Source organism: Pteronotus mesoamericanus, unplaced genomic scaffold (assembly GCF_021234165.1).
Source record: "Pteronotus mesoamericanus isolate MK-2021 breed Mesoamerican mustached bat unplaced genomic scaffold, CSHL_Meso_final scaffold_54, whole genome shotgun sequence".
In the NCBI taxonomy this organism is placed as follows: domain Eukaryota; kingdom Metazoa; phylum Chordata; class Mammalia; order Chiroptera; family Mormoopidae; genus Pteronotus; species Pteronotus mesoamericanus.
In genome coordinates, this window is record NW_026555321.1 from 40869994 (window position 1) to 40888759 (window position 18766).

The 18766-nt window shown below is 42.5% G+C and overlaps 1 protein-coding gene and 1 pseudogene across 1 annotated transcript in view; one reads left to right on the forward strand and one right to left on the reverse strand.

Annotated features, from left to right (window-relative positions):
* The window catches only part of ARHGEF3 (Rho guanine nucleotide exchange factor 3), a 315180-nt gene that overhangs the window by 219589 nt on the left and 76825 nt on the right, over positions 1-18766 (reverse strand). The gene's annotated exons all lie outside the window — the stretch shown is intronic.
* Positions 15391-17477, forward strand: LOC129088307 (lysine--tRNA ligase-like; annotated as a pseudogene).

Consider the following 18766-nt stretch of genomic DNA (forward strand, 5'->3'; position numbering starts at 1 on the left):
ATAGCAAGTGCTTAGAAGATTTCCTGACCCATAGGAAGCTCTCTGTATAGCTGTCACCATTTCACTGAGACTGTATAGAGCAGTGGCTTAAACAAGAGCTCTAGAGCCAGCTTCCTGATTTCAAAACCCACCCTCACCAGCTGTGTGGCTTCGGGCAAGTTACTTATCAGTGAAATATAAATGAAAATAGTAGTACCCACCAGAGTTCATGAAAGATCACATCATCTACCTGAGCTACTGTACTGAGAGGAGCTAAGAACAGTGTCTTTCACATTAGTATAATGTGCCTGTCATTAAGAAGCACAGCATACGTTAGCTGTTATAAATATGACACTACTCTGTCTCCTATTAGTCCACCAAAAACAACAGTAGTCATCATTGTGGCTGACAAGGACCAGACACACGTTTTCCTATTTAATCCTGACAGAGTTGGTGTTAGTATCATTCAGATTTACAGATAGGGAAACTGAGGAACAGAGAGCTCAAAGAGCTTGGCCCAGGGCACACAGGCAGGAAGTAGCAAAGCTGCCAGTCTTCAATGCAAAACAGTCAGGCCCCAGGGCTGCCGTGCTCTGCACAGAGCTGCTCAGCCGCAGACATCCACAGCCTCAGGCTGTCCCTTGTGAAAAGGCCTGCCTGCCAACCCTCCTATGGAAGGGTGATGCGAGCTCTGTAGCTTTGAGAGGACTCACTGCCAAGCCCCCTGCCGGGCAACATCAACTCTGGCCCCTAGGACAAAGACGTCTGACTGACAGAGAGGGGAAGTTATACTAGCACAGTCACCAAGGAGCAATCCCTGTTCTCCCTCCCTATCTTCCCAGGGAAAGACCCTAGTGTGTGTCCAACCAGTAAAACAAAATTCTGGACCAAGGGATCTAATCAGTGTCTTGGAAACACAGGCTGACATCTGCACAGCTGATTTTCCCCACAGCTGTTAATAGTCCTGTGCTGTTTAAACTGTGGACTGCTCACAAGGTCACACTGGGAGGTGAAGCCAGGGTAAACATTCCTCAATGTGCCCTTCCAGCCTTGGAGCATGAAATCCATGGCAGTGAATTCACATCTCATCATCAGACTAAAAATTGACAACGCTTCTTGCGTACCATATGGCCAGAGCTGTAGGTGGGTGCCACCAAGAAAGAGCACAGCTCGAGCAGAGGCAAGTCTTACGTCCTTCACAGCTTCCTCAGCCATTCACCAGAAGAGCTAGATGTTGAAAAAAACTACCTGTATATTGCATCAGAATTCATAATCCTGTATTGTTTGAAACCTGGTAATCTAATTAGTGTCTGTTTCCAAATAATGTGGAAGGATCCTCAGGGAATCTGCTGAAAGTTAAGAGCTGGCTCAAGGTTATACGGTCTGTTGCAGACAGACTGGGACCCTTGAAGTTCTCCCCATTTGTAGGCTCTTCCCATCCCTCCTTGCTCTCTTGATGCAAATGTTGCTAGGGTGGATGTCAGATGTTTTCACTGCTCAGCATTTAGTCCCCCTTCTTCTGCCAACAGCACCCTAATTTTCTATGGGGGGTGTCCCTTCCCCAGCTCTTAGATCCTGTGATTTAGAAAGAGCCAGCCCTAGGCTCCTAAGATTGGCATGAATTGTGCAGGGCATCTTGTACAGAGAGCCTACCTGAGAAGGAAGCTAATCTAGGCAAAGTAGAGCGAGAGACCTAGAGAGATAGATTCCTGGTAGCATGGATTAGCCACCTGGATCCAGCCATGCCTGAATGCTGATGAACTATTACTGGATTTGCCAACTTAGTGTGCCCTTGTTTTTTAATTCAAGCAAGTGTGCATTGTATTTCTGTCACATGCAACCCCAAAAAACTATGTTTTGTCTCTTTGTAAAAGGAAGCAAATGACAAAATGGAAGTCCTCCTGAGGGACCCTTGAAAATGCCTAGCATAGTGCCTGACACACAGTAAGCATGACACATGTGTAATGGAGTAAAACTTTTCCATAAGGTCTTTTCTCAGTAGGACTCTCCCAGATCACCCTGTTGGAAACCACAACCCTCCCCAGCCTTGCTACCCCTACCCCTGCCCATTTGCTATGGTATTTATTACCATTAGACCTATCCTGTAACTTACTGATTGCTCCTTGTTGTTTTCCCCCATTCAAATGCCACAAGAGTGCAGATTTTTTATCAACTCTGTTCACTGCTATATACTCGAGCCAGATCAGTGTTCAACATCTGTAGGTGCTCAGTATATGAGGTCTGTCCAGAAAAAGCCCAGCATTATTAATATAACGAGAACAGTTTGTGAGACATCGATGTAACCCAGCAGCCAAAATGAGTGGACTAGGACGTGCATGCATGAACAATGATGACTTCACTGTACTAGTCAGTGAGGGTGGTAGACACCATTGAGTGAGCATGTGTACTGTGTGGCCATTACATTCAAAATAACTGAGTGAGTCAAGCAATGAATCTGCATCAAATTTTGTGTTAAGCTTGAACATCCCTCCACAGAAACCATTCAGATGATTCAGAAGGCTTTTGGGACAATGCAATGAATGCAGTGCAAATAAAAGTGTGACATAAACGCTTCAAAGATGGTCCAGAATCTGTTGAAAATTCTGGAAAGCCTGCAACAAGCAGAACACCTGAGAATGTTCAATGTGTGGGCTGCAACCAGCAAAGATCAGCAACTGACAGTGTGAGAACTAGAAGCTGATCTGGGGAATCCAAAAACTACTGTGTCCGAGATTTTGACACAGGATCTAGGCATGAAACATGTCATGGCAAAATTCATTCTGCGGCTTCTGCTTCCAGAGCAGAAGGAACATCATGCTGCAGTTGCTAATGACTTGATTCAAATCGCTACCAATGAACCTGATTTCCTCAGAAAGGTCATAACTTTGAGGCATCATTGTCCTATTCACAATGTTTCTTGTATGTTGTATCTTCTTCAATAAATGTCTCTATTTTTCATATTACATGTGGCTGGATGCTTTTCCAGACAGACCTGGTACATCTGGTAAATGAATGAATGTGGGAAAGGATGATGGACGGGGTGGAGGATGGAGTGAACGGAGAGGAGTGTCCAGCACATAACAGGCACCCAGGTCACCGCCTGCCTGTTGCCTCTGTCAGCAGACCCTGGGACCTCTTGGATATGAGTCCTCTTCCCCCTTCCCTCTTCCCTGAGCCAACACTCCACCAGCCATGCCCACAATCCGGCAACCTGGTAGTTCCCCTACCGATGCCGGTAGCACCACCAAGAATCAAGACAAGCAGCCTTTTGGGTTATAAAGATGTTTTCCTTCCTTTTTCCCTGCTTATAGAAACACTATATGCTCATTACAAAAGCACACAAAATGTAACAAGTAAACAATGAAAAATCGTAATATTTTAACCTGTAAGTTAAATTTTGAATGCAAGTCATAAACAGGCAGACTACTGATACTTGTTATATGACCCACAAGGTGAGGTTTTTGTTTTGTTTGTTTTTTTTTAGTGTGTGTGGTAGCTTCTAACATTTAAAAAGCTAGGAGACTTCATTTAGAAATCAGGTATCTGGTTCCAGTTAAATGTCACAGAGGGCCCTCCTTCTGACATATGACAATGCCCAGCTGGGGTTAAGTGGCAGCTGCCTCCTTCAGGTGGGGTGTGGTCCCCTGGCATCTTTGTCTCTTCCTCTTATGGCCCTTGTACCGCCCTGGCCATTGGTTTCAGGTGCTGCCTGGTCCCCATCACATGCAGACTTGGTGACTTCTGGCCTGACATAAATGATTTCAGACTTTGCTGTGCTCATAAAGCTTTCTAGGAAACCCTCTAAAAATTTCCTTCTGCCTCCAGCAGTGGCCTGGGATGCTCCAAATAACCACCTGACTTCCAGCATCAAAGAACACAAGCTCCTCTGTGGGCTTGGCAAGCCAGGCCAAGGTCAACGTCTCCTTCTCAGTCTGACTATCCCAGCTGAGCAACAACTGAGTTCTATACACTTTTACACACAGCCTCTCAGTTACCCAAACAGGAGAAGGTCCCACAGTCCTGAGCACCTGCTGGGCTGCCTTTTCCATAGGGAAACTCTGAATCCAGTGTTTAAATCGAGCCCCGCAACACGGACAGGGTTCACCGATGCAAGATAGCCACAGAGAGTGGGCTACCACTGCACGGGAGGCCTGCAAGTCTGAAGACCCCATGACCTGCTGTCTTCCTGTGTGTTTATTTTCACTCCGGTTCCACTAGTTAATTACTCCCTGACTGCCTCATTGATTACTGTTTACCTGGAAGCTAACCCTGTTCCACACTGAAGAGGCCCTCAATCCATGACGGATGGATGGTAGGTGCGTGGACAGACCCACAACGAGTAGGGGTGCTTCATATGCTTCAGGGCAGGAGGGAGGGGCTGAGTCCCTCAACTGCAATTTCTAATTGCCAATGTCATGAGAAAATCATTATATTAAAATATTAACTTTTAAAGTATGGTACAAAGTTACATAATGACACTATAATATTGAGAGTGGTAAACCTTTTTCTTTTATCCTTTTGTGCATTTTCCACTTTCTGTTTCATAAAGTTCATGTTTAACTGCCAACACTAAACTATAACAAAGTGAGTATTCACTCGCTGGACTTTTGTAGATACCTCAACACCAAGAGCCCACAGAGGAAAGGATAATATTTTGAATTAGTTTGGCTCTCAGAGTGCATTTGAGAGGAGGAGGAAAAGAAAACAGGAGAGGCGAGGCTGGCCTTCCACAGTGGAAAGCGATCCTGCAAAACTCCTCGGTGGCCCCATAATGACTGATACCCCCACCCCCACCTGCTATCTGCAAAAGCAACATCAGCTTACCTGCTGGACCCTGGAAATCCAAAATTTTATAGGGAATTATATTTCTTTTAGAGCAAAAGATGGTAATTTTTTCAGCACTGGCCTATGAATGCTTCCAAAGAAAAACAAAGAAACATAAGGAAATCTAATACAAATACATTAAACTAAAATAGACAGGTGCCTTGAAAAGCACACTGTTCGGGTGCTGGTACCATCCTGTCCCCTGGAACAGCCAGAACAGCACATGCACCACAGGGCATAGCCTCTGAGAATGTGACGCATTCACCATTCCTGCGAGCCCTGGACAGGTCTCTGCAACCTGAGCTGCTCTCCAGGCATGTTCTCGAGACATACATGGTGGGTAGCGGGAGCTCAAGGCCAGCTCCTATGTAAAGACAGGAGAAAACCAAGGTTCTGAGAGAGGGAGTGATCAGTGCTGAAGACACAGAGCTGAGAACAGCTACATGCAGTCCTCTTGCCTCAGAAACGTTTTCTGAGTGCTCCTGGGTACCAGGAGCTGGTGAGAAAGTGGACCATGCAAACATGAAACTTGCAAGCAAACGGGGGCAGGGGGAGGGGTAGACCTTTCACAAATAACCAAGTGAATGACCAAGATAACCAGAGATGACAGGATGGGCTGGCAAGTGGGAAACCAAAACGAGGAGCAGCAAGTTATTTTTGGTTTCCCAAGCTGTGCTTAGATCATCAGCCACTGAGTACTGTGCAGCTATAAATGCCCCCAGGCTCCGCCAGACACAGCTTATTAACAGATTGTATTTAGGTGCTAGAGTCTATGAGGGATGCATGAATCACCAGCAGAGTGGATTAAATGTAACACACACAAACACACATACTACAGAAGGCGCCCCAGCAGCACAACAGGAAGTGGGGGGTACAGTGCTGGTCTGGGCTTCCCAGTGCCCTCAGACTGCATTCTCATTTGCTTAAGGCCACCGGCTGCCACTAACCCCCCTCATCACTGCCGTCCTCAAGGCCCTCCTCCCCGACCCTGTTCTGAGCCCTGCAGCATCCTGACCCTCCCGCCCAAGCCACTCTGGGAATTACTCACTCCACGTCTGTTCCCCAGAATTCCACACTGTGAGGGCAGAAACCAGTCCCTCCTCTTGTAAGCTTGGTCCTCAGTTCCCAGAGCAGCACCCAGGGCCTAGAGGGGCTGAGGTGAAGGCACAGAAGAGAAAAGAAGGAAATCTTCTCTCCACCATTTCCCAAAGGCCTGCACCTCAGTTTCCACATCTGTCCAACTGGGGTTAGAGCCACCTTGTCAGAGGGTGATGACCGCATGTTCTGCCTTCCTGCCCTGAAACCTGGATTTTATTTTATTTTATTAACTCATCTTTAAAAATGTACTTTTACACGCAGTCAGATTCACTTTTAGTGTGCAGAGGTGAGTTTTAACAAACACTCAGAAGTGTATGACCCTCACCACAAGGAAGAGACAGTTCCATCACCCCCAGAAGTCCCTCCTACACCCCTTTCTAGCCAAATCCTCCTCCTCACCCCCATTCCTGGCAACCATTGCTCCATTTTCTATTCCTATAATTTTGCCTTTTCTAAAATGTCATGGAAGTGGGATCACAGAGCAGATAGCCTTTTACGTCTGACTTCTCTCACTCGGTACAGAACATTGAGATTTGTTTGTGGTGCTGTGTGCATCAGCGGTTCTTTCCTTTTTATTATCCCTCCCTGAAGGAAGTCTCTTCACTTGGGGACAGGGTTACAGAAAATAACAGTGGACCTGCTCCTGCTACCTCCCCTGGTAATTTAGCCGACAGCTTTCCAGGGCCCATTCCAGCTTGGGAGGGAAAGGTGAACCAGGAGTCACAGGCCCCGCCTTCCCGGCTGCATCCGTAACACCGACTCCGAGGTCTGTGCAAGCCCCCAGCCTAGCCTCTCTCTGAGGTCGCTCTTTGGCAAAATGGCCAATAACACCCAAACTTCCTCAAAGACAATGCTTTTTTTAAAAAGATGTATGGTTTATAATTAGTAGTCAGCTTAGACAATACTGTAATTTTTAGAAACATTCTACATTATTACATTACATTGTGAATTTCTGACAGAGGCAAAACTGAGCACCGGGGTATACCAATAGAAAGACCATGACAGATTGGGGGCAACAGAAATTCACTAACAATGCAGTCGATGATGCAGAAGGTAGTGTCATGTGGCAATCAGGAGGCAGGACTAGCTTTAGAGGGTCTGGATCTTGGTTTAACACATATGCAATCTGGGGATCCCCGCCAGGCAGAGAGAGAAAGCAGTGGGGAGCTGGGATTTGTAATTGAGGTCAAAGAGAATGCCCTGGCGTGGATGAGCTGACCAAAGGCAAGAACCTACAGTGACAGGAGAGGCCAGGAGCCACGGGCTTGGGGAGGGGTACACCTGAGAGCGGAGGTCGGGAGCCAGTAAATGAGCAGAAACAGAGCGGTCCAGAAGGAGATGGGGCCCGGGCTTGATGCAGTGAGGGGGGAACCTGCGATGCAGTCTGGGCAAAGCCTACCTCATGGCTTTGCTCTCAAAAGATGGGGGACAATCTGTTTCAGGACAGTCGTAGAGGGTGGGGCAGACAGCTGGCCAAGCTCTGAGGAGAAGGGAGTGAGAGAGGAAGAAATAGAAGCAGAAAAGATGGTGAACTATCTTAAGGCTATTGGGAGGAAAATAAAAGAGGTCATAATACTGGGCTGGCAAAAAAGTTCGTTTAGTTTATTCCATAAGATGGCTCTAGCAGTGTTAGTTGCCTTTAACTTCATTTGAAACAATTTTGTTAGATTGTATTGTGATAGCTGTCAGAGCAGTGTGCATTTTAAAAAAAAAAATTATCAAAATTAGTGAATTTTTGTGCACCATTTTAATATTGAAGATGGAAGAAAATATACAACATTTTTGGTGTATTACGCATTATTATTTCAAGAAGGGTAAAAACACAATTGAAATGCAAAAATGAAAATGTGCTTTAGAGAAGGTGCTGTGACTGATCGACCATGTCAAAAGTGGTTTGTGAAGTTTCTTGGTACTATTGACATTTTCACCAAGTAATTCTTTGCTGTGGGGCTGTCTTATGCATTGGAAGATATTTAGCAGCACCCCTGGCCTCTCCCCACTAGAAGCCAATGGCAGGAGATAGGCAACATACTCAAAATATCCAAACCAATAAAGTTATTGGTGAAAATGAAAAATGTCTGATTTTATGGAAAAAACTAAATGGAGTTTTTGACCAACCCAATATTAACAATAATGAATACTCATAATGGCCCGTGGATACTGAATACTTACTCTGGGCCAGGTGTATGTTGTGGTCTCGGATAATCCACACGATGACTTGTTGGGTAGATTCTGTTAGCGCCCCATCTCACAGGTGAGGAGCCTGGGGCACGAGGCAAGTACACAGTGCTAGCAGATAGGGCAGCTGAACTTTGGCTCCAGGCCTCATCATCACAGCCTCCCCACCTCACAGGAGTTGAGCCCAGCTGCTGGCGATGAGAAGGCTTAGTGTGCCGATGAGAAGGAAGGAAGTGTGTGGCCCAGGAGGCAGGCAGGAGGGAAGAGCCACTGAAAAGAGAGCTGGAAGATGAAGGGAACCAGGGGCCATGGTGCATACACTCCTGGGTGTGCCCTGGAGTCCCTATACTGAATGTTTGCTACATTGTTTTCAGTAACAGAATCCATAGGTCAAACCCAATCCTACTCAAAACCACAGACATCAACTTGGTAGAAGCAGAATTGCTCCCATTGAAAGGACGGAGGGATGGAAGCTGAACCCACCAACCTCTCCCAACCCCTCCACCTCCATCCTTGTGGCCACTAAGGAAGGGACCTTCCTAGGAATGAAAGAGTCCTTAGGGCTTCCTGAGAGCTGGCTTTCTCTCTCTCTCTCTCTCTCTCTCTCTCTTTCAACTTTCAAATATTTAAATAATAACACATTCAAAATTAAAATTTACCAGAGATGCACTGTTTCCTGTGTCTGCACCACACTATCCAACACATAACTGGGACTCAATAAATGGGGGATGGAGAGGTCTGGGCAAGACCTGTGTGGGGTCCAATCTGGATCCTCCCTCAGCTCACTGGCTAAATGACCTTCAGCAAGTGTCTGACCCTCAGAAAACCTCAGAAGACCCAGCAGTTCCCCCGCCTCGGGGGATTTTAAAGTTAAAACAACTGATGTTCCAAAGAGCACTTAGCACAGGGCCGAGCTGATGACAAGAGCACAATAAATGTTACCTACCAGTGTTATTAATAACATCAATAGGATTGAAAATATATATATGTTGGGGGAAACACAGAATCCACTGGAAGGAATGAAAATGTCCCCATGGGAAGCGCAGTGTCACATGTGTCTCAATGTTATTTCCCCCTTAGTCTGGCCAATGAATGCTGCTTTTTGAAACCACCTCTTTCATTTTTGTAGCAAAGGGAGGTGTGGCCTGAACTATGAAGTTGTGAGGGTCGGGCTCATCTGAAGCCAAGTATCTTTTAACTGGTGTTTGTTCAGCACCCTGTGCCCGTTTGGCCCCATTTCTGTCTAAACCTGTGCTCCAAGAACTTTAGAGAATGTACTTCCCTCTTATGTCTTTTCTAGGTCTTTGGATAATTGACAACATTAGGTGCCAATGTTAAAATAACTGTTCAGACATTGCAGCTTGAGAACTCAAAATTAAATTAGAAATAGCTAGAAGTGAATCTCTCCCAGAGCTAAAGGCAGGAAGGAGGGAGCACGTTTCCCGCCTCCAGAAGAGAGCAATTCCAAGGAGAAAACAGCACTGAATGTGGGCAAAGAGTGCCCTCTACTGGCCAGTATTAGAAATCCACAGCTGAAACAATCCACTTCAGAAGGGCTCTTGTGCGGCTTTGAGGCGCATCAATCTACTGCTGTATTTTGTTTTGTTTTGTTATTAATCTGAAATGCAAACAAAAAGAGGACTTGAGAGAAAGTGCAAGGCCATAGAGCATTTCATTCCTCACTTGCCTTTTCTTTCTGGAGCACTTGAATGTCACCTTAAAATGGTCTGGTAAATGCTACAGCTCTGCATCAGAGAACCCATGCAACTTGGAGAATTTGACAAGTATCTGCACATGGCCCACAAAAGCATCCCATTTCCATTCTAAGAAGCTGTCCTTTTGACCAGATTCCAAACTTCACAGATACCTGCTTCCTTCCAGAAAAACCCAGTGGGTCTGAATGCAGAGAGAGCAAGCTCCTGATAGCTCAGACTCTGTAAAGGTAGGGTGTTAACTTGTAAAAGATTTACAAATAATTTCTGACAGGTTAAAAAAAATTCCAAAGGTTAGTGTTATTTTCTTGTAGGACTTTAAACAGTTTATATCTTAAAGTTTGTAGTCTTATTCCAACATTCTTTTCTCCACATTTTCCACAACTATATATATATACACATACATATGCATACATACATGTATACATATGTATGCATATACACACATGAGAGTATATGTAACAGTATATATACATATATATGCAACCACATGCATGCATATTGATATCTATCTATCTATCTATCTTCTGGATACTTCTTATAGACAGTTTTCTTTTCCTCAGTCATCCAGTTCTCTCTTTAATGAGTTAAATAGGTATTTTACCAAGACTAAGTATATATTTGTACAAGAGTTAAGGAAAGTTTTCAGAAAAAAAGTGGACTTTTGTATGAGTCTGTGAAGTGTGAAGAATGGTAGGGGTGAAAGCATCCCCAGCAGAGGTGAAGCATATGCAAAGGCCCTGTGGCAGGGAGTATGACACACTGGAGAAACAAAAAGAAGGTCATGCAAATTCCAAGATCTGTGCCTGGAGCCTTTCAACCAACACTTGCTATATCAACATCATAACATAACTGTCAAGTAGAGTCCCTCCTGTGTGTCTCAGCCACATGCAACAGTTGTGTCCTAAAGACACAGAGCTGGCCTCACAGGGTGGCAGAAGGATAACTATGTTCCCAGAATCATCACTGTAACTCCATGTTACCCTTCTCTAGTAATTGGGGAGGAGCCAGGCAAAAGACAGCTGGCAAAGTCCCAGTTCTCAAGAGGGAGATGATACCGCTGCACAAACCACACCCAGATGCCAGTCTCACCACACATCACAAAGAATCGTGGTTGTTGGGCATCAACAGCTCCGTGTCAGGCCCTCAGTCAACCTCAGTGCCTTCTGTAGTTTGGCCCAGCTCCACAGTCTGCTCATTCACCAAGTCAACGCAGCTTAAATACCTGCTCTAGGAGGCTCGTTAGACCCTACAGTAGGATAATTTCTATACATTGCCACCAAAATCATTGCAATACACTCAAGTCTTACATCAGCCTCCTGAGAACAGTGATGATTTTTCTCTCTCATAATGCAAAAAACACCAGCCCTGGGGCAGAAGACCCAGGCCAGGGGCTGATAATTAACTGTGTGACTTTAGACAAGTTGCTTCACCTGCCTGAGCCTCAGTGTCCTATTCTGTAAGGAGAAATACTTGTATCTTGTTAAAAGGCTCAGTGATCATGGAGAAAAGCACAGTATAGATTATATTCAATAAAACACAACATACACATGTTATTTTCATAGTTATTAGATACTATTTTGATATCATAAGGCTTTAAGTAAACAATACAACTTTATATAAACCTTGGGCAAAATTTCCATATAAAAATGCAAAGACAAAAACAGACAAATACATGGCAAGAAAGCAAGGTAGAACTCTACAGGCTGTAGTAACAGAAGGCCAGCAGGCGAGTTTCAGGCGTGAGGCTACTGTCAGGCACTGTTCTGGGCACCCACCTGCTTCTGCTCAGGAATTAAAGTAACTTACAGACAGCTTAAGTCAACATGTTTGGTTTTTTTTAAAGAGCCCACTTTGTGGAGAATATGAGTATTTCTCTAAAATTATTTGTCAGAAAGAGACAAGAGCTTCAGCAGTCCCATTCATTTCCCAGGAGAGTTTATTTTTTCCATTATTATAAGCCTTAATTGTCTCAATACATTAGCACCCATATAGATGGCTAATCTTTTAATGTCTTTCTTGTTAGACCTAGAACTCTACACAGTACCTCCTTCCCACATTATCCTGGATTGGAATCCAGGATAATAGAAGAAAATAAGGTATTTAGCCAGAATGATGGCTGGTCCACACAGCATCAGTTCTTAGCCTTGGGTTTGTGATACCTCAAGATATTCACTATATCAAAGAGTAATGTGGCCCTGGCCAAGTGACTCAGTTGTTTGGAGCATCATCCTATACAACAAAAGGTTGCAGGTTCAAGTCCCAGTCAGGGCAAGTGTGGGAGGCAAACAATCAATATTTCTCTCTCTCACTGATATTCATTCTCTCTCTCTCTCCACCCCCACCAACTCTCTCCCTCCTCCCACCCCTTCCTCTCTCCCTAAAATCAGTAAGCATATCCTCAGCTGAAGAATTTTTTTTAAAGTAACGTGAAATGCTAAAAATTAAAAATAAAATCAAGACATATCAATTCATTGTAACTTACTTTGTATGCCTTCCTGCTCCTTTAGGAACTGACTCAATGGCCATTACAATATCAGAGAGTGAGGATATTTGTAGCACCTGGCATATAGGAGACATGCAATTATTATTTTTTGAATCACTGAATCCCAAAGTGGTTGGAACTGAAAAAAAAGGTATTCAAGAGCCTGCTACAAAGGCACAAAGAGAGTAAATTTTCTTAGCATATACATTTTTCATATCAGGCAGCTGATATGAAAATGGCATGAAACTAGAAATCAACTACCGAAAGAAAACTGGGGGAAAAAACACAAATATGCAGAGACTAAACAACATGCTGCTAAACAACTAATGGATCAAGGAGGAAATCTAAAAAAAAATCCAAAAACAATCTTGAAACATGAAAATGAAAACACAACTTTTCAAAATTTATGGGATGCAGCAAATCATTTCTAAAAGGGAAGTTCATAGGTATACAGGCCTACCTCAAGAAGCAAAAAAATTCCCAAGTAACTATGTTACTCTCTACATCTAAAGGAACAAGAAAAAGAACAAACAAAACCCAAAGTAAACAGAAGGAATTAAATAGTTAAAATAGCATAAGAAATAAAAATGGAAAGTTTAAAAAACAATAGAAAGATAGATTAACAACTGAAGGAGACAGCCACAGACAGTAGATTCCTGGAAGTCTCAAACAGACTGCCTAAGGTCAGACAGGGACAATATCTGACATCATCAGAGGCAGATCCAAAAAGAAAAAACAGCGGTCTCCTACCATAGTAGTTCACACTACAAAGTCAGGAAATCAAGACAGATCCATTTAAGATGCAGAAGCAAAAAAGAAGAGTCTCACAAATCATGGGAAGACAGAGAAATACGCCCCACTCGAAGGGAAAGGAGGAATCCCCACAAAAAGAACTAAATGAAACAAAGGCAAGTAAACTATCAGATATTGAGTTCCAAACAATGGTTCTAAGGAAGCTCAATGAGCTCAGTGAGCTCAGAGAGAATTACAAAAAACTACAGGGAAACTACGAGGAACTTGCTGCGAACTATATCACCATGAAAAAGGACATAGAAACTCAATGAGAGACAAGAGGAAATGAAGACTACAATTTCTGAATTGAAGAACACAATAGAAGGAATCAAAAGCAGGATGAAGCAGGGGAACAAATCAGCGAGCTGGAGGATAAGGTAGAAAAAAACTCCCAGAAAGAGCAAGAAAATGGAAAAAGACTCAAAATGAAGAGGCATTTAGGGAAATGCTGGACAACTTGAAACATAGTAATACCCATATAATAGGGATACCAGAAGGAGAAGGAGAGGAGCAAAGGATAGAGAGCCTGTTTGAAAAAGTAATGATGGAAAACTTCCATAATTGGAGGAGAGAAAAAGTCACACAAGTCCAAGAAGCACAGAGGGTCCCATTCAAGAGGAACCCAATGAGGCCCACTCCAAGACCCATCATCGTTAAAACAGCAAATATCAAAGACAAACAGAGAATCCTAAAGGAAGCAAGGGAGGAAGAGGTAGTAACATACAAGGGAGCACTGGTACGGCTAACAGCTGACTTCTCAACAGAAACACTACAAGCCAGAAGGGAATGGTAAGAGATATTCCAAGTCATGAAAAGCAAAGGTCTGCAACCAAGACAGCTCTACCCAGCAAGGCTCTCCATTAAAAAAGGAAAGTAAAATAAGGAGTTTCCCAGACAAAAGAAGACTAAAAGAATACACGTCCACCAAACCAGCATTGCAAGATATGCTAGAGGGATTGCTTTAAGAAGATGAAGAAAAAGAGTCTATGAATACCCAGGTCCTTTCACGGTCACCAATACTTGATATTACCAATATTTTTAATATTTATTAATCTGATTGTGACAATGATGTGTTATTTTAATCGCTACTTCATTATTTGTTGAAACTAAACCTGTTTTTGTATATTTCTTGCCTGTTATTTTTAAAAAGCTTTAAATCACTTTTTGGTATTCTTTATCCATTTTTTGATTAAATGTTTGTAGAATTTTTACCTAAAAAAAAAACACAAAACTATTAACCCTTTTTTAGATGTGTTGCAAATACTTTCCTATTCTATTACTTGTTCTTTAACTTTTTTTATATGTATATTACTGTATAGTCTTAAATGTTTAATATAGTCATACTGTCAATATTTTACTTTATAGCTTCTGGCTTTGAATATTTTCTTCAGGGTAAGAAAAATATTATTTTGTATTTTCTCCTAAAACTCCTTAGATTTTACATATTGATTTTTTAACTCTCTTGAATATTTTTTGTCTGATGTGTGAAATAGGGTTCTATGTTTGTTTTATTTCAAGTAATAGTGGTCTGTGCACAAAAAAAGAAAAAAGAAAGAAAGATAAATAAAACTAAGAGCTGGTTCTTTGAAAAGATAAATAGAATAGACAAACCTTTATCCAAAGTCATTGAGAGAAAAAAATGAACCCAAATAAAATCATAAATGAAAGAGAAGTTAGAACTAATACCACAGAACCACAAAGGGTCATTAAGGAATATATGAATAACAAATACATTTGAAAATATAACAGAAATGGATAAATCTCTAAAAGTATATAACATTTTAAGACTGAACCAGGAAGAAATAGAAAATCTGAGACCAATTACTAGAAATGAAATTGAAGCAGTAATCAAAATACTCCCAACAAATAAAAGTCCAGGAGCAGATGACATCACACATGAATTCTACCAAATATTCAAATATTTGGTATCTTGATACCAAAACCAGATAAAAACATTACAAAAAAAGAAAGTCATAGGTCAATATCCTTGGTGAACACAGATGCAAAAATTCACAAGATATTAACTAACCAGGTTCAACAATACACCAAAGGATAATTTACCGTGACCAAGTGGGAGTCACATCAGGAATGCAATGTGATACATCACATTGAAAAAATAAAGGATAAAAAGCCCACCTCAGTAGATGCAGGAAAAGCATTTGGGAAAAATTCAGCATCCTTTTATGAAAAAAAGTTCTCTATAGCTTTTGGGTCGGGCCCTCTGGAGAGAAGGCCAAGGTGCAGGAACTGAGGAGAAAGTGGACAACGGTGAGGCACAACTGAGCTAAAGGAGTGGTGATCACTAGTCCCAGGTGCTCTGCCATGTTGCCTCAAGCTTTTGTAAGATTTGTTAGGGGTCCCTGAGCCAAACCTCCTGGGCACAGTGCGGGCAGGGGGAGCTGCAACTGGGTCAACTTGCTCCTTTTGTCGTGTTTCACAAGGATAGGCCACTTTCTTATCAAAGAAATGAGCTTAAAAAATGGCTGAAAGCTGAGAAGAAGGTAATGAAGAAGGAGGCCAAGCAGAAGCAGCCAGTTAGGAATAACCAAGCCAGGCCACTGCTGTGCCACCAACCACACGCTGACAATGTTATGGTGCCAAGGAAGACAACCTGGACCCAAACCAATACTACGAAATTAACAGCCAAGCAGTGCACCAACTAAAGGTCAATGGGGCAGGCTTGTACCCACACATGTTCCATGTAGACATCTCATTCACTTCATCCAAGAATATAGTTACCTGCAGCCTGGGGACCACCTGAGTGACATCATCTTAAAGGTGGCAGGTAGGATTCATGTCCAAAGAGCTTCTGGAGGAAAGATCATCTTCTATGACCTTCCAGGAAAAGGGGGTCAAGTGGCTAATCAGGGCCAATTCCCGGAATTATATATCAGAAGAATTTATCCGTATCAAAAACAGTGTCAGGGAGACATAAGGAGAATCCTGGGAAAACCAAGAATGGTGATCGGAGCATCATTCCCTATGAGATCACACTGCTGTCTCCTTGCTTGCATCTGTTACTTCATTTTCACTTTGGCCTCAAAGACAAGAAAATGTAACGTCATCAGAAATGCTTGGAGACTTGATCTTGAGTGACTTTGTGAGGCAGAAACTTATCATCTGCTCTAAAATCATCGCATAGTATATAAGAAGTTTATTGGATGAGCTGAGATTTGTAGACACTGGAACTCCCCTGATGAACATCATTCCAGGCTGTGGCCAAGTCTTTTATCACCTACCACAATGAGCTGGGCATACTTTTTTAAATTTTTTATCCTCCCTGAGAATATGTTTATTGATTTTAGAGAGAATGGAAGGGAGAGAGAAACATTGATGTGAACGAGAAACATCTATCACTTGCCTTCCATACATGCCCCAACCAGGGATCAAGCCCACAACCTAGGTATGTGCCCTGACTGGGGATCAAATCCACAACCTGTTGGTATATGGAAAAGCACTCCAATGACCTAAGCCACCTTGCCAGGGCTAGACATGAATTTGTATGTGAAAATTGATCCAGAACTCCACTATAAGATGGTAGCATTACCATCTATTAGCAATGTGGTTGGTGGCATTAACCAGGATTACAAAATTGGATGCCAGCTCCAGAATGAAGGAATCGATTAGATTCACAATCCTGCATTCACCACTTGTGAGTTCCACATGGCCTACACGGACTATGACAATCTCATAGAAATCACAGAGAAGGTTTCAGGGATGTTGAAGCCCATTACAGGCAATTACAAGGTCACCTGCCATCCAGATGGCCTGAGGACCAAGCCCACCAGATTAACTTCACCCCACTCCCCTGGAGTAGCAGCACAGTCGAAAAGCTTGAGAAAGCCCTGGGGGTGAGGCTGCCAGAAACTAACCTCTTTGAAACTAAAGAAACTTGCATAGTTCTTGATGATATCTGAGTGACAAAAGCTGTCAAATGTTTTTCTGAATGTCTTCCACCTCAAACCACAGCCAGGCTCCTTAGTAAGTTTGTTGGGAAGTTCCTGGAAGTGATATGCATCAATCCTACATTCACCTGAGGTCACCCACAGATTATGAGAGTCTGACTAAGTGCTTTGAGCTGTTTATCACGTAGAAGGAAATGTGCAATGCCTACAGGAGCTGAATCACCCCATGCAGCAGTGGCAGCTTTTCAAAAAGAACAGCGCAAGGCCAAGGCCAGGAGCGAAGATGAGGTAATATTCAGAGATGAGTACCTCTGCACCTCACTGGAATACAGGCTGCCCCCCACAGCTGGCTGGGACATGGGTATCCACCACATCCTCATGTTTCTCACAGACTCCAGTTACTTCAAGGAGGTACGTCTGTTTCCTACCATGAAACCTGAAGACAAGCAGAATGTAGCAACTGCTGACACACTGGAAGGCACAACAGCTGGCACTTCTGTCTAAGAAATAATTGCAAGTCACATAAGTTAGACATCTTTGTATTTTTGCAAAAGATCAAGGACTGCAGGGAAACTCTTGTGTGCTGCTATCCATTTAAGCACTGCAGTTCAGTCATCAGAAGAGAGAAGGGGAATTTAAAATTCCTTTCTACTCCTTGTTACCAAATAAACCACTTGTCTCAAAAAAAAAAAAACATAACTCTCAACAAAGAGGGTATAGAAAAAAACATACCTTCGCATAATAAAAGACACATATATATGAGAAAGCCACAGCTAACATCATATTCAGAGTGAAAAGCTGAAAGCCTTTCTTCTAAGATCAGGAACAAGACAAGTTCCTGATCTTAGAAGTCCACTATTACTTCTGTTCAATGTAGTATTGGAAGTCCTAGCCTCAGCAATCAGACAAGACGCATAGATAAAAGGCATCCAAATGGGCAAGGAAGAAGTAAAATACTCATTATTTTCAGATGATATGATAGTATAAATAGAAAACCCTAAAGACTCTACAAAAAACTATCAGAACTAACAAATGACTTCAAGTTGCAACATACAGAATCAACATACAGAAATCTATTGCAGTTCTATATGCTGATAATGAATGATCAAAAGAATAAATTAAGCCCTGGCTGGTGTGGCTCAGTGGATTGAGCACCAGACTACAAAGCAAAGGATTGCCAGTTCAATATCCAGTTCAGGGCACATGCTTGGGTTGCATGCCAGGTTCCCCCATAGCGGGCACGTGAGAGGTAACCACACATTGATGTTTCCCTCCTTCTCTTTCTCTCTCTCTTCTCTTCTCTCTAAAAATAAATAAATAAAATCTTTAAAAAAAAGAAGAAATTAAGAAAAAAATTCCCTTCACAATTGCATCAAAAAGTATAAAATACCTAGGAATACATTTAAGAGGTAAAAGTACAAATACTCCAAAAACTATTAAGACATAAAAGAAATTGAACAAGATACAAATAAATGAAAGGATATACCCTGCTCATGATTAAAGGATTAGTATTGTTAGAATGTCCTTATTACCTAAAGTAATATACAGATTCAATGCATTCCCTATTAAAATACCAATGACATATCTCAGAATTTGAACAACTAATCATAAAATTGTATGGAGCCACAAAAGACCCCAAACAGTCAAAGAAATCTTGAGAAAGAACAAAGTGAGAGGTATCACACTCCCTGATACCAAGCTATATTATAAAGCTATAACAATCATAGTAGCTATTTACGGTACTAGCATAATAACAGATGTATAGATCAAAATAATAGAATAGAGAGCCCAGA